The sequence below is a fragment of the Choloepus didactylus genome, chromosome 11 (genome assembly GCF_015220235.1).
Source record: "Choloepus didactylus isolate mChoDid1 chromosome 11, mChoDid1.pri, whole genome shotgun sequence".
NCBI lineage: Eukaryota > Metazoa > Chordata > Mammalia > Pilosa > Megalonychidae > Choloepus > Choloepus didactylus.
In genome coordinates, this window is record NC_051317.1 from 16,982,904 (window position 1) to 16,995,929 (window position 13,026).

Here is a 13,026-nt window from a genome sequence, read left to right on the forward strand (position 1 = left end):
CACCCTCCTCCCTCCCACCACCATTGCTTAAGAAGGGAATCTTCACCATCTGAGCAGTTTCTAGCTTCAGGGACCCAGAGCTAGGCAATTCCCTAGGCAATCAGTGGGGATTAAAAATCCATAGTGAAGTCAGTCAGAACCTTTTTTTTTTTTTTTTTAACTTTTCTTGCTCTGGTGGTTTGGAGCTATGTACCCCCAAAAAACATGTTTCCATCTTAATTCATTCCTGAGGGTGTGAACACATTGTAAATAGGACATTTGATGACATTATTTCAGTTAAGATGTGGCCCGAGTGAAGCAGGATGGGTCTTAATCCTATTACTGGAGGCCTTATAGAGGAGACTATAGAAAGAACAGCTACGGGGAGCAGCCAAAGGCTGGAAGTCAATGGAAGCTGGGCAGAAACGAGAAGGCACTGCCATATACATTGCCATGGGGCAGAAAAGACAAGGAATCCCAAGTATCGCTGGCAGCCAGCCCAGAATGCCACAGTCTTCTGGGAGAAAGTATCGCTTTGCTGACACCTTGATTTTGGACTTTTAGCCTCAAAACAATGAGCCAATAAATTCCTCTTGTTTAAGCCAACTCATTGTCTGGTATTCGTTTTAGCAGCTGGGAAACTAAAAGACTTGGAATGGTAGTAGAGAAGTTAATGCCCAAATTCAGTAAATATAAAGAGAAGTGTGTCAAAAACCAAGTGAGCATGATATGGAAATAAAAGAAATTTTCCAAAAGGATCCATACAATCTCCACAATCACCACACCCCCCTGAATGTTTACAACCAACCTCTCTCTTGGACAGGACACAAGACCTTGTTAAGCTTTTCTCGAGAACAATAACCTGCCAGTCACCTCTGCTTCTCATGAGTAGGACACTACGAGGTTTTAAGCCCCAAGTTAGAACTTTTCCCAGGACTTCTCACAGATACACACACACACACACACACACACACACACACACACACATGGAGAGAGAGAGAGATTTGGCCTTAACATGATCTGTGTTTTCAGAAGAAACCCTTGTGTTAAGGATAGAGATTTTTGACAAGTTTTATTTCAGGCTCTCCCCTTCGTTAATAACACCACCATTTACTGCAGTACGAGTTCTTTTGGGACCCAGACTGAGACCCATCGTTATTTCCCCTCAGTGGAGGTCCAACAGGTGGGATTCACCTGAGTTAACTTATCTGTTTATTAGAAAGACCTGGCTTCTGGGATGTCAATTTCAGACTAGTGGAAGGAAGCCTTCACAAAGTTTCTTTCTGTTGCTGTATTTAACCCGCAAATCCTGAAACATGTAATATCTGGGCCGTGACGGCCTTTATAAATGGTGTTGGATCACTTCCTCTATCACCTGGCCTGGTTCCCAAGTCCAGGTTACAGTGTCTTCAAGACTTACTCTGAGTTCTAAGACAAAGCTGGTGCTAATCTCCTGGAGAAACACTATGAATATCAGTGTTTTACTGAAATTAAATATCTAAAAATGTGCTTGCCATATCAGTAAAAAAAACAAAACAAACAAACAAAACAAAAAACCCCACCAAAACCAGACATTTTAAACAGCATCAGGAAACTGGACTGACAGCTAGACAAGCATGAATCTCAATTTAAATGTATTAAGGAGCATTTGACTCTTGTTTTGGGAGTCACAGCAATACACTTTACACAACACTTAGCATGTACAAGGGGCCAGTCTAGTTGTTATGGCTGTTGCTCCCAGAAGAGAGACTAAGAAATATAGAATGAATGAAGGAACCCACATTTCCTCTGAGGTTGACTCCAGGTACACATGAAGCTGCCAAATGTCTGAACCTCCCTCTCCATTTGGTTGCCTGGACATGATGAAGACCAAGAAGTGACATGGGAATGCGTTGGCATAGCTGGAGTCAGTGAGCATTTAAAATGGGCATACTGTGTCAACTGCTATTTGTATCCATTCCCTTTTCAACCTTGGGGTGACTCCCTCCCGCCTCACAGTCAGATATCTAAGATTTGTTGTCTTCTAAAAACGTCCTAGTCTGACTCCTGTTAAATATCAAGCACATAAAGAAGGGAAGAATTCTATCTTAAGGCAATCCCTGGTCTTGAGGGATAGGAGCAAAGTGAAAAGTTACAGTGGCCTTCCTGCCACACTGGCCTTCTTGCTGGTCCCAACCAAATGGGTCCTACTGGCACCCATTTGTACTTGGCATTCCTCTGTCTGCAATGCTCCTCCCAAGCTCTCTGTATGGCTGGCTCTTTCATTTTATTCATGTCTTTGCTCAAATATTTTCATTAGGCCTTCCATGACTATTCCATATAAAATAACATCCCTCACTTCATCTATCCTGTTATACCACTTTATATCTAACAACCTATTTTTAGTTACTTGTGTATGCTTCGTATCTCCCAACAGAATGTAGCTTCATGGAGAGAGGCACATTATTTTAAATAGATGTGCTATCTTTGGCAAATAACTAAAACCAAATCTCATTTTTTCTCATCTATCAATTGAAGTAAAAATGATACCTACCATCATAAAGTGTGGCAAGGGAATTGTAATAATTTTAAAAACACACAAACTATAAAATGTACTGAAAATATTAGCCATTTCTTTTATCATATTTATTGATAACTAATTGCTTTATCAGAGGCCCAGTTAGCAACAGATTTTGAAGTTTTGGCTTGATTTATAAACCAGTCCATGAATGGGTAAACTCTTTGAAAACAGCAACCATATTATGTTATTCTCTTCCTTTCAGCTTGACCTAAAGTATGCACTTAATACACTCTTGTTGGATGAATAGATGGATAAGTGGATGAATGGAGTAAATAAGAAGCCCATAGAAGTATAAAAGGAAAGAAGAGGGGGTCAAGTGCATAGTTTCAACTCATGAAGTTGGAAGTTAAGACAATACAATGGATATGGTAACAGATCCATACTAAAAGACCTCCAAACCAGGCACCCCAAAGAGTGCCTGGATTGGACCCCAATCTATAGGTCCAAGCTGAATCAACCAAACTGTAATGATTAATTAAGTGCTTAGAAACATTCACGGCTCAAACTGAGCCACGAATCCACTGTCTGTTAAATGTCAACTGATACAAGGCTCCATGGAGAGACAAGAATTTCTTCTAAGGCTTGAGGTAGCAGCTCAAAACTTAGAGGTGGCTGCAGGTACATTATGTAACAGGGGAGAGACACAAGCTGACATAACTGGGTTTACCAATGTGTGGTCAGAAAAGACAGCAGATTCAGCTGGGAATGGGTGTGGGCACTGTAGACCTTTTTCAATAAAACACTTCCCTCATTTACCTATCATCTCATGAAATCCATAGGAAATATAGGAGATCCACTCAGTGAAACAATTTATTGCCTGTGATTCCATTTCATGAAGGCAGACTAGATCAGAAATGATCTGAATTTTATCTTGACATAAAATTAAGAATTTAAGAGCAAGAAGATTCATCGGAAATTATGGAACCCAATCTTCACATTTAAAAGAAAAAGAAATTGGGGCTCGAGGCAGTGTGTGTCTCACCCACAGATCCAGAAGTAGTGGTAGAATTGGGGCCATAATTTAGGTCTCTTGACTCCTTGCCCACTGCTCTTTCCACACCACCATTTTGTTAGTGTACTGAATGAGGCCCGCATCAGGCACTTTGGAAAGTTACCATGGAACAGAACAACATAAAATATCAAGCAACTGGATTAAAACAGGGACCTTGCCTCACCCTAGAACTGTGATTTTCAGAAACCTATAAATTTAAGTCATCTGTAAAGATGTCCTAAATAAACTGACACCTCAACATTCCCTCAGTTATTTAGAATTTATCTTAAAGCTAGAAGACCACATAACAATCATTAAATTTTACTAATGATGAAATCGGGCTTAGAGGGCTTAGAGAGGTTACTTTCCAGTATCACATAGCTGGTTAAAATGAAGACCCAAGATCCTCCAATTTACCAAAAATGATTTTTAAACTATTTTATACAGGAAGCCACAACTGCCTGGGACTCTGAGTCCCAGGAGTGCTTTTAAGAAATCTCGTACCAATCTCATCACACCAAATGGACCTGTGAGAAGAAAATGGAACAATGGAAGCCAAAAGCAACTACCATCCAGGAAAGACACTGTAGTAGAGGTGATCTCATTTTCTCTGTAACAATTGGAAAAGCAGTTCTATTTTTCACCCAATATGTGAAACACACCTGGGTCAGATGCAATTCCCCAGACAGGTATTTAATATGGGGCTCAAGGCACTGAGTAACTTGCCCACAATTCCACCTAGAGTAGACCCTTAATAAATTCTTGTTAGATGGCAAGATGGAAAAGTGGATGAACTGAATAATTAAAAAGCCTGTGGTAGAGATGCAAAATGAAAGGAGATGGGATAAAGCATTAATTCTGACATATGAATTTGGGAATTGAGGCACAGCGTTGAATATGGTTAACAGAAACTGCACTTGGAAGAATGTCCCTAAACCAGACCTCCCAGCTGAACCATTGGTCCAAATGAAGAACTAATATCTTTAATATAATAAAAATCAAGTTGGTGGAAGGAAGAAAGGAAACAAACAAGCACTTTGCTAGGCTAACCCCTGCATTTAACAATTGAACAGACTTCAAAAGTTACAATTCAGAATAAATTTTCTAAAATCTCTTTAAGTAGTATTTGGCTATTGAAAGTTTGGGGCAGCTAGGAGGTCCTATCCCAAAATATCCTGACATTTGAGAATATGAACTATAATGTAACCAAAACCAAAGATTAGAAGAAAAAGCTGTCAGTGGAGTGAACTACGGTGGACTGACCCAAAGGCCAGTTAGATGTGATGACAAGAATGGATTCTTGGACTGGATGAGAAAATCCTAGAAGGGTTGGCGCCTATCAAATTCTAGGGTCCAGTCACATCAAATGCAGTCACAAATGTCAAGAAGCCTTCAGTCAAAGATTCCCGGCTCTTAAACCCATCTCGGTATCACTGCAGGCTTGTAAAGCATTACTTCAGTTATGTTCAGATATGAACACGGCCAGTCCAGATTTCTAACAGAAATGCATCCCTTTCTTTTGTTCAGCAGCATTTGTATTAGGCGAGCTCATCCCTATCCATCCTCCTTTCCCGGAAAATTCTCCTGCTATTCACCAGCACATCCCTTCCACTAGCTCCCCATACCCAGGTAATAGTAATCTTCCTGCCTTCTTAATCCCACCCTGTTTATTCCTATGGGTATTGGAGGGAATCAGGAGACCAGGCTTCTATGGTAAGTTTTTCCAGTAACTAAATGTATGGCTCTAGTGGTTCTCAAACAGGCTGATTTTGCCCCCAGGGGACATCTGGCAATGCCTGGAGACATTCTTGGTTGTTAAAACTGGAGAGAGCGGGAGCTACTGGCATCTAGCCGGTTAAGGCCAGGGTTGCTGCTGATAGCCTACGATGCACAGGACTGTTCCCCTAATAAAGAATTACCTGGTTCAAAATATCAAAATTGCTCAGTTTGAGAAACCCTGTCCCAGACAATTCAAATATTTCTAGGCCTCAGTTGTTTAACTTACCAAAAGAATACTACTACTTGCTCTGCCTAATTCACCATCTTGTAGGGAGGATGGAAATTGATACTGTACACATAAGTGTTTGGAAAAATGCTTTATAAACTGTCCTCTTCCTTTTAGCTCTTGATACTTCTTCAGATCACACGAGGGGGCTTAAAAGGTGCTTATAATCTTACTCACTTACAATACAATCATTGTATTTTGACTTTAGAGGGCATATTTATTCTAAAGAGAACACTGAGCTTCCTATTTATGAAAGCCTACATAGCAAGCATTACTGCCCCTGCTTCTGAGATGAAAGTATTAGTATAAGGAAAGTATTAGTATTTTTCCTCAAGGAAAAAATAATGGGAGTTACAGTTACTTTGTTCATTGAGTGAGTAATTAGTGTTTGATGTTAACAGGTGTCAAACAATAACAACACATGACTGCTTACAATGACCCATGAGTTAGGTGCCATTATTATCCACATACTTAAGACGAGGAAATTAAGTCTCAGAAGTAAATTATTTGCCTAAGGACAAATAACTATTAAATGACAGGGCTGCGATTCGAAATAAAGTTTTGTCTTACGCTAGCAGCTGTACCATGCTATACTGTACTAGCATTGAATCTGTGCTCCAGGGATTGGGAAGAGAAGAACTAAAGGATGAATCAGACAGAGATGCTGCCCTCAATTAGCTAGCAGTCTCCTAGAGAAAATTAGATACAAACACAGAGGAAGAAAGTAGTAAGTGTCAAAGAGAGGTACCAATGACATTCTGGAATGGGAGTCTAAAATTTAGTGCATAAGGATATGAGGATTCAAAAGCACTGAAATCAGAATGAGGGAGAAAATGAAATGGAAGGAAGGCACCCAGTTCAGGCAAGACAGGTCCTTTAAGTGCTTAATTACTTTTAGTGCTTCTCAAACTGCTCCAAGTTCTAATAATTCAGTCTGTATGATTTGAACACTACTATGATGGGCTCAGTCTCTGGGTCACCTAGTAGGAGGATCTGGTCATTTTGCCACAATCCATAGCCAAGAACTCTGCCAAAGTTGGTAAATGCCACCATAAAGTGAAATTAAGTCAAAAATACTCTTGAAAACTCTTAAAATGCCTATAAATATGCAATACATAGTTTCTGAATATGACCCGATATAGTATCTGAAAATATGTATCTGAAAATACTATGTGTACAGTAATGCCTCATATAAAATAAACATTACATAAGCACAGTATTGATTTAGACTATCCTTAATTACATGGCAGTGTCTGGACACCCTGAAGTAGCACTGAATTAAAAATGCATTTGAAGTAACTTTTCTATGTAGAGAGATGTCAGTCAGTGCTGTCCAATAGAAATACAAATAGGAGTCATACATGCAATTTTAAATTTTCAAATAACCATATTTTTAAAAGTAAAAACAGGTAAATTTATTTTAATAACATTCATCTTTTATTTAACCCATTATAATAAAATATCATTTCATCATGTAATCAACACAAAAATTATAAATGAGGTATTTTACATCTTTTTTATGTACCAAGTTTTCAAAATCTGGTGTATATTTTAAGTTGATAACTCATCTCAGTTTGGACCAGCCACATTTCAAGCACTCCACAGCCTCACACAGGGATAGTAGCTAACTTCATTAGAAAGTACAAATCTAAACATCGTGTCTCTTTTGGCATTTTTTCCCCCAGAATTTTAATTTTTGAAAACTTCCAGAAAGAACCCCAAACACTGTGATGATCCAGGCTGTTGTGACCTTGCACGACCTCCTCCACCCCACAACACAGGAATCCAACACCTGGTCCCTCGGATTTAGTCTTGGCTCAAAGGTTGATGTTTCATTCCCAGCAGCTGCCCTGATTTTCCCAACGCAACATCTCATTAAAAACCTGACATCTGAACTGAGGCACCCAGTCAAGCAAGTGGGAATGGAAGAAGTTTCTCCTCTGAAGGGCCTGGGACAGACTGCCAGCTCAGTGGGTCCTGCTGATTTCTGAGCCATCTGCAGTAGCCCAGCAGGTGCCCCAAGGAGGTGGTGCCTGTGACCAGTAAGGACTATTGAGGCAAAAGGAGGGCTGGAGCCTCTTCCCAAACATGCTCACAGAGACCTCAGGTGGTAGGGTCAGCTGATCTTAGGTGCCCAACCCGGGGTGCCCAGGGCTCTCCCTTACCTCTGTGCTCCCAAGAAACACGCCTCTTTGTCAGTCTCCTTTTATAGCTTGATCTTCAGAATGGATCAGAAACTCATTGTAGAAATACTTCCCCTCTTACTCTTCCCTAAAATCTTATGCAGGCAGGTACTATTATTATCTCCCCCTTTTGACAGAGACAGATGAGAAAAATCCAGGCTCGTGGAGATCAAGAGACATATAATAGCAAGTGTTCAAACTTGGTGCCTATGGGCTATCTTGGGCTATCAGATGTGGTTTTTTGGATCCACATAGTGTTTCGAATAAAAATAAAGTAAAAATAAAGACAGTTGGGTTTTGGTTTCTTTTGAAAAAATCATAAGATTTAGCATCAGGGTCCAAATTCTCAAATAATTACAATCGGTTGAGGTGGAGTAGCCACTTTCCTTCCCACATGGGCAGGGATTGCAGGAGCCAGGTATCAAAGACCCCCCACACCCTAATAGTCTTCTCCCACCCCTTTTATCCATTTGTTACTTTCTAGTTCTTATACATATGTTTTTTTGAGTTTGAGGCCCTGGCTTAATGCATTAGTCTTTCAGGGAATGTGCATTTTTTTAAAAAGGGAAAACTTTAAACTAAAGGAATAAAGGGCTCAGGGTAGAATTTCAGATACCAAGCTTCTAGGTGAGAGAAAAATCTTTTTCTTTTTTTAATGGGCCTTCTCTATGTTTTGAAACCATATGTATTATCCCAATCTTCTTCCCAACACTATGGAATCATCCTATTATTATGCTCTCAATTTGTCAGAAGACAGAAAAGAACTGGAGATTTCTTCAAAACCATGATCATGTAAAATTGTTAGTGGATGAGTTGGGATTAGCTCCCTGAACCATCTTTCTATTGTTTTACACTGCTCCTGTCACCCAATTCTCAGGGAACACGCTGACATGCTGTGAAGAGAATGGCTCTTGAAATCCATAAAATGTGAGTGTTAACACCTAATGAACCTCTTAAGACCCATAAGGGTTCCTTAGCTTGCCTGAGTTCTAGCATTCAGGGTTTTCTAAGAACACAACTGATCTTTAGTAGCGGCAATTATGAGGTAGGTAAAGCATTCTGCATTATTCCAGGAACAGAGTAGCGTATCAAAAAATGGTAAGATCCTTTCCCCTAAAATCAATAAGCCATTGGAACACACACTGCAATTGCCCATCCATGGCAGCAGTATGCAGTTTGCATAGAAGGGACTCCTCTCCCAGTTCTAAGTAGAGACTCTGGCTGACTCAAACCCAGGGTTCTCTGATTCCCCTTGCACAGTAATTGGTTTAGGTTGGGCGTGCAAAACAAGCTGATCCAGCCTGAGAGGAGACCAGGGTTTCAATCAATGGGGGGAGAAGAAAGGCTGTTTCATGCTCTGGTTGTATGACATACAAATTTGATGCCTGGAACAACTGCTGTCATTTGGCTACCATGTGTGAAAATATTTGAGGAGAAGCCAACTAAAGAAAATAAGAAGGCTGGGGGAATACCAAAAAATGCAATCAAAATTTTTATCAAGACCTATCACTGGACTTTTTCATTAACTATCAGCTAAGTATATATTCTCTCTAATTTAGGGAGAGTAGTTAGGTACGATGAAAACACTCTTATTATTTGGGGACCCTCAGGATCAAGGGAACATGCTCACCAGAGTATTTCCCTGCTGGCTGCTGAGAGAATTTGTGACAGCAACTTGTCTTGCTGCTGCTTCAGCCATCCCAGTGAGGGTGGAGAAATGTGAGGCAAGACAGCTGGAGGGCTGACCTTCCACTCCCAGGGGCTCCTTCTAGGCCAGCACACTCAGCAAGTCAGCAGCTGGCAGTGCTGGCTTTGGTGTGAAGTTGTAGCAACTTCATACATTCGGGTCAAACTAGTTCACTTCTTTATGGAAAGTGTTGGAGACCAGACTCTGGCAGTTGCTGTAATATCAGTCAGTGACCTGTGAGTGGGTGATTTGTGCTGCAAAAGCCTCTTCACTGTGTCTTCCCTACCTTCTCTGGAAAAATGCAAGTGTATAAAGAAAGAGGAGGGTAAAATTACACCAAAACTTCTGGAAAGCCAGGGCTGACAGACTGTTCCTAGTGTGTCTCCTCCCTGCTTTTTATGCCATTGTATTGGGACAAAAGGGATCTGTACGGGCTCTTGGAGTTGGGAGGATGCGTAAGACCACAAAATGGACACGAACAAAATAAGCAAATCCTCCTCAGGTCTTAGTGCTTTAATGTCTAAGGCAGGGTCCCACACTCAAAGGCCATGGAAGCTGGAAGGTGTTATTAACACATGAAGTGGAATCCAGATAGAGACCTGGAGATTGTAGATTCTGACAGAGGCATGGCTGCTCAGCTCCAATATCACTTTACAAGAATCTTGAACCTGCTTGTTTGCTTTTTTTTTAATGTAAAGTTTTCTTAATTTAGAAATTTATGTTCTTTTCTCTCCTCAACATCAAGTTGTTCAAATAAAACACTTGAGTGGGTGGATTCTGGCTCTCAGGCTAAGGAAAATTGAGGGCACTGCCTGGGTCATCAATTTTTGGCTTCCAAAGATTGTAAGTGGAGAGTGATTCACCCAGACAGAGAAGCTGGATGGAGGCTTGTGGTTCCCCGTGTGGCCTGGGGACACTGGGGGACAGGGTTTCAGGTGAGGATGGCTATCTGGATTCCTACCTGGACTGAAAGTTAGCTTCAGCAGTTTGGGTAACTTCAACAAGGATTCCTATGACTAAAAGCAGCCTTGCAAAGTCACCTTTTCTGAAAAGGAACAAAGGACTTACTGGTGGGGGATTAACATCATCAGAAGCTAACATCAGGGTCTGTGGCCCAGACCCTCTATCACAAATTTCCCAGCTAGGGGAAAGGAACCCCCTCACATTTCCTGATGTAGGCTACTCATCAATCTTGGTGAGGGTACACCCTGAACTTTAAAAAAACAAAAAAAAAGGTTATGAAAATAAAGGAATTTGACATGCTGCAGGGTGTTGTAACTGTTACAGTATGAATGGTTATTTCCACTTTACAGATAAGGGAATCAAGAATCAGAAATGTATATACCACCCAAAGTTGACTTAGTTAGTGAAAAGCAGGGCCTGCCTCTAACCCTTGGATGGCCTCACTCCAGTCTCCATTGATCCATGCTACCTCCCAACATGTTCTTTCTGCATTTCTCCCTTTTTTCCACCCTATATTATGTACTTCTCTACCTAGAGGGTGATGGGCATTTAATCCAGAGTCCAAAAGTCTTTGACTAAAACATTTTTTCCTCTAATATCTGTAACTGCCTGTGGAAGGAGAGAGTGTTCCACAGAACATACTTTGAGAAAAGCTGGATTATACACCTAAAAACACAGAAAATAAATGATTGAAAGTTAAATTTCAGCTGTACATTTTAGCTCCATTTGCCATTAGTTGAGGTCATCCAAACAAAATATTGATGAAGTGTCTACGGCCTTGACACCACATATTTTGTTGTTCTTAAATATTTTAAAACTATATTTGCTGTAAGATTCTGAGTTCATTGACTAACTAGAGCCACTTTCCAACAAAAGCTTTTTTCAGATTATGAAAAGTTATTATTAAAAGCTTTCATACAAAAAATTCTATGACCTGATAAAAATTTGAATTTAAAAAGCTACTTTTCTTGGTTTCCATGGGTTTAACCCATCACACAATCTCAGTTTTTGGATAACTTTCATCAGAAGGATAACTTTTGTCCAATCTTATCTCACACTATAGCTTTCCAATCAGAGTAAGGGCTTGAATAGAAGTCAAGATCTACTAGTTCATAAGAAAGACTTTTTCCTTGTGGGAAGGAAAAAAAAAAAAAAAAAAAACCCAAATCAATCAAAATGTGATTTCCTTTCTGCTTTTTAAATAAGAGGTCCATCAGTTAACCAAAATTGTGACTACACTACAACCAATACCACCCCAACAATAAGTTAACAACTGAAAGGCACTGCGCTAGGTTCTTTTTAAAGTAAAAAAATGAAAATGCTTGCAGAGTCTTCTGAGGTAGATAATATTAGGATCCCCATTTATACATAGGGAAACTGAAGCTTAGGAAGGCTAAGTGATTCACTTAACTTCACACTGCTGGGAAGTCTACAGACCCAGGAAAGCTTTTCCTTCCTCTTCTGTAAAGTGAACACTTACTATCCTTCAGCTCACAGATAAAGTATCATTTCCACAGGGGGACCTGCCCTGGTGATGCCAAATCCCCATTCCCTCCTTTGTAGAATTTGACATTGACATTAGCAATTATACTTGGACATTGATTTGCATGATTACTTGACCACTTGTCTCCTCTGTCAGAGTGTATGGTCCATGAGCATAGGGACACTGTGTGAGCTGTTCTATCAACAGGATGTGGCATCATACCTAATACACAGTGGGTAGAAACTAGGCACTTCTTGTTCAGCCTGCCTCCATATCATGAGCTCATAAACATTCTGCCATACTGCCTTCCTTTTGAGAAGTTTTATGTCACCCCAGATAGTCGAGATTCTCAATGCCAAACCTAATGGAAGTGGGTAGCCAGGGAACTCAAATTTACCCATTCCTTTTAAGTGTGACCTAAGACAAAGTGTTTAGCCTTTGTGCACTTCCATTCTCTCACTGAGATGGAGACAGGTGAAACATCAAGGCCAGTGAACAAAAATCAGTTTACACATATTCTGCTTTAGCATAGGTTTTAATGTTTCACTTTGATTGCTGGGTTCTAATTTGTCATGCAAGTCTAGCCTGAATTCAGAGACTGAAAGTGAGTGCCAGGCCAGGTGTGGTGGGGAGTGAGTACGTAGATGGGGACCCTGCTCCAGGTCCAAAGAGGGCACCCACTGCTCAGTTTTGGCTCATTGCCTCCATGCAACAATGACAGGCCAGTGTTACCCAGGCTGCTGATTATTCAAGACAAGCCTTAAATCTGAAATTTGATGTGAAATCTCTTGAGTTTTAAATATTGGCAACTCATTCTCATTTCTCAAAACACAAATGTATGAGCCAAACAACACGTGTGTGTGGGTGATATACGACCCTTTGGCCAACAGTGTACACCCCTAGTTGAGACAGGCACAGAGTCCCATAGATGACATGGGACTGGGGATGACAGCAGTTTACCTGTACACCGTGAAGGAAATCTGACAGAGAACAACTGGCAGAATCTTCATCTTAAAGTTACTTAGTGAGGAAATGAAGTTCTGATGCATGGTAGCCCATGGATGAGCCTTGAAAACATGCTAAGTGAAATAAGGCAGATACAAAAGGACAAATCATATATGATTTCACTTATGTGAAATATCCAGAATAAGCAATTTCATAGAGACAGAAAGCAG

General features: G+C 40.4%; 1 protein-coding gene across 4 annotated transcripts in view; it reads right to left on the reverse strand.

The window, feature by feature from the left end:
* The window catches only part of SGCD (sarcoglycan delta), a 1,065,755-nt gene that overhangs the window by 263,455 nt on the left and 789,274 nt on the right, over positions 1-13,026 (reverse strand). The gene's annotated exons all lie outside the window — the stretch shown is intronic.